We start from the raw sequence: 3,686 nt of genomic DNA, 5'->3' as shown, positions 1-3,686 counted from the left end.
TTAAGTATTTTTTAAAGCATGCACTCAGATACTTTACCCTACCAATTTGTCAGAGTAACGTTCACTGTGTAATATTTGACCAGCAGTATCTATACTTTTACTCAACTACTGGGGTTGATTGAGTACTTTTACTTGTAATAACTCTTCTAGTGTATGATCTGCTGAATGCTGACTGTTATAAACACACGTCTGACTCACTTTACTCTCATCATCTTTAATAAGATCAAATACATCAACAGACATCATCACTGTCACATAGAAACTATATGATTCAAACCTGATCCATAAATGACAAACACTACAATATAAAACATGTTATCAGTAATAATCATATCAAACATGTCACCATTATACCAATATGATTACAAACTGATCGTTTATAGTTATACACAAAATAACTATTTGTATTATTATTAATATTTTGAATATAATGAATTACATGTCTATCTGTCTATAACGCCAAAGTCATTTGAAACTGAATGATGCATTAATTAAATAATCACTGCAATCAATTTATAATAATAATTAATTACCTGCCATAGAATATTAGCCCTTAATCAATACCAGATCAATATATTCTGTAGGTATTTTATTGGACGCCAGACGTTCTAACTGTGGTTTTCCAGAGTGACACAGATCTTCCCTGGTAACATCTTCAGAGACAGACCAGAAAAATCATAATTATAAATGAATGGATACAGTCTCTCAGTGAAAGTGTGTGTGAAGGTGTGTAGGTGTGTGTTAGAATCAGGATCAGAGAAGGACAGCTGTCCTCTGTCCCAGTCCAGCTGGACTCTGATCCTCCGGGGTTTCTGATTCACTGAGAGAACAGTACACTTAACCCCTGATGAGGATTCTGCTGTGTAGTCAACCCCAATGCACTGTATATACCATTCTCCACTCCCTGTCTCTCCCTTCCTCTGGTAAGACTCCACACACACACCTACTTCCCAGATTTCATTGTCTCCAACCTCAACATCCCAGCTGTGAGACCCTGAGTTAAAGCCCTCAGAACCCAGGACACGCTCCAACAAGTCAAATCTCTCTGGGTTGTCAGGAAGCTGCTGTTTTTCTTCTACACATCTCACACTGGTCAGATCATCAGACAGCATGAGCCATGGATGAGCAGTGTTGGGGTCCAGGATGACAGGAGTGTAGGAGACAATGTCCTTCATCTTGTCCCAGACTCTGAAGGTCAGGTTCTTCAGGTGTTTGGCCTCGTCTATCAGCGCTCCTGAGACCGGTGGTGGGTCCTGCAGGGTGAGCTGGACTCCCTCCATCGTGGTCTTGTAGTTCTGCAGGAATGAGACGTGGTCGTCGGCTCTCAGCTGGTCCTCAGCAGCTTGGATTGCATTGGAGAGGGTTTCCATTTCTCTGCTCAGACCCTCAATCCTCTCCTTCATCTCCTGACTCTTCTGAGTCTCTTCCTCCCGCAGAGCGGCGATCCTGGCCTCCTCTTCCTCCTGTAGGAACCGACGAAGATACCGAAACTGTTCCTTAATCTGAGTCTCTGTGTTCCTGGCCTGAACCTTGATGTGATTTTCTATTTTGTCGTAATCTGTTTTAACTCCATCAAAGACCTTCAGTTTCTCCTTTAAAGGTTTCAGTGATTCCTGAACCTTCTCCTTGCAAAGTCCCGACGCTTCGTCCACGGGTAAGAACTTGTGACCGGCGTGTTTTTTTTGAATCGCGACACACGACACACACCGGCTGTTGGTCATCCAGACAGAAGAGCTTGAGCTTCTCACCGTGTGCGGTGCAGAGGACCTCATTGCTCACCGACGAGGAGCTCCGGCCTTTCTCCTCCAAGAGGTTCTCACATAAGTTCTTCAGCACAAAGTTTGTAAGAGGAAAGTCCTTGGAGGATCTTTTCTGACATACAGGACATTCTTTTGTTGGTCTTTCCGTCCACCATTCCTGCAGACAGTCTTTGCAGAAGCTGTGGCCACAGGACAGCACAACTGGATGTTTAAATATGTCATGACACACGGGACAGGTCAGCTCCTCTTTCTGCACAGTCAAACGGGAAGCCATTTTGTCTGCCGGTCACACACCTGGTCTGGAATGTTCTCTGAGGCTGTTACACCAGAGGAATACTGGAAGACAAAACAACGACAATAACATTATGAGTATCAATACTAGTAGTAGTTATAGTAGTTGTTATAGTAGTAGTAGTCGTAGTAGTGTTTTTACTAGTGGTAGCAGTATTCATAGTAACATTAATAGTTTTAGCACTTTTTAATAATCTTCCTTTTCTTACCTCAGTGGAAATTGTATCAGATAACAGTCTGTCGGTCTGCCAGGTTGTTCAAATGATCCGTCCGTCTATTAATTGATCTATTTATTGATTTATATTTGCCTCTTGGTTTGTTTTTTTTTCGTGTCGCAGACGCAGTCTCTGACTGACGAGTGGATCTCAGTCTCACAAAATGGGTGAACGACTATGCAAGGAAATGGACTTTGATTCATTCTCTTCTGATAACAGGAAACACACACACACGCGCACACGCACACACGCGCACACACACACACACACACACACACACACACACACACACACACACACACACACACACACACACACACACACACACACACACACACACACACACACACACACACACACACACACACACACACACACACACACACACACACACACACACACACACACACACACACACACACACACACACACACGACAATGAATCAAAGTTCATTTTCTTGTAGATAACTGGTTGTACTGTTGCTCCCAGGCAGAAATAAATGCTGTTGGTTTCTTGCCTTATAAGAGCATTAGTACTCAATGGATAGTCCTATAATATAATGACTGCTTCAAATACACCACTAGAAGATGTGGTTTGGGGACTCCCAGGGGTCCTTGAAGGCATTCCAGTAGGTCCCCAGCAAAATGTGTTAATAAAGCATCCAAATCAGTTTAAACGCTTAAAACTGGAATATGCTCCTCCCATATTTGACTCTAACTAGAAATAAATGGGGTTTCAAAAATAAACTTATGGAAGCGATAATCAGAAAGGAAATTAGATTAGATTAGGTTGTTATTATTATTGGTATTTTCAGACAGACATTTGTATTGGTATTTTCAGACAGACATTCTTTTTATGTAAATGATTTTCTCAAGTGTTTATTTCACTAACATTGACCATGCTATACTGCATTGTATGAATTGCATTGTGTTTTTTTTGTTTTGCTTGGACCCCAGAAAGAATAGTCTCCACTACGGTGTAGACTAATAAGTTCTCATATGACAAAGTCGAATAACAGAAGTAGTCGATTGATGATCAACTATTTGTAAAACTTGTTGAAAATCAGGGTCCCCCACCACGACATGAAAATGAGAAGAAAAAAGAGCTACAAGGTCATAGATCAGCTATTTTCAGCTATAAGACATTTGGTGTAGGGGGAAAAGTGTTGTAAGGGTACGAAGTATAAGCCCCTGGGTGACCCCGGTCAGGGAAGTATATAGAAGGTGAAATATTAATGGAGTACAGTCTCAGAGCACAGGCCAAAACACCTGTTTATCTATCATAGTGTAATTATTGTTGAACTGTGGCTGAGTATTAAAGTCTAGCTCGTAACAACATCATAACAGAGTGGGAACCATAACCATCTTTCAGTGATTAAACAGACCACAAAACAACCAGCCTGTGGTCTAGTTCAGCATC

At 41.6% G+C, this 3,686-nt stretch overlaps 1 pseudogene across 1 annotated transcript; it reads right to left on the bottom strand.

Moving 5' to 3' along the window:
• Window positions 1–608: 608 nt before the first annotated feature.
• Window positions 609–2,034, bottom strand: LOC308091602 (E3 ubiquitin-protein ligase TRIM35-like; annotated as a pseudogene). The gene has a single exon. The product of its transcript is annotated as an E3 ubiquitin-protein ligase TRIM35-like (transcript).
• Window positions 2,035–3,686: the final 1,652 nt, after the last annotated feature.

The sequence above is a fragment of the Gymnoscopelus braueri genome (assembly GCF_963280865.1).
Source record: "Gymnoscopelus braueri genome assembly, chromosome: 9".
Lineage (NCBI taxonomy): Eukaryota > Metazoa > Chordata > Actinopteri > Myctophiformes > Myctophidae > Gymnoscopelus > Gymnoscopelus braueri.
This window is presented reverse-complemented; position numbering and strand designations above follow the sequence as displayed.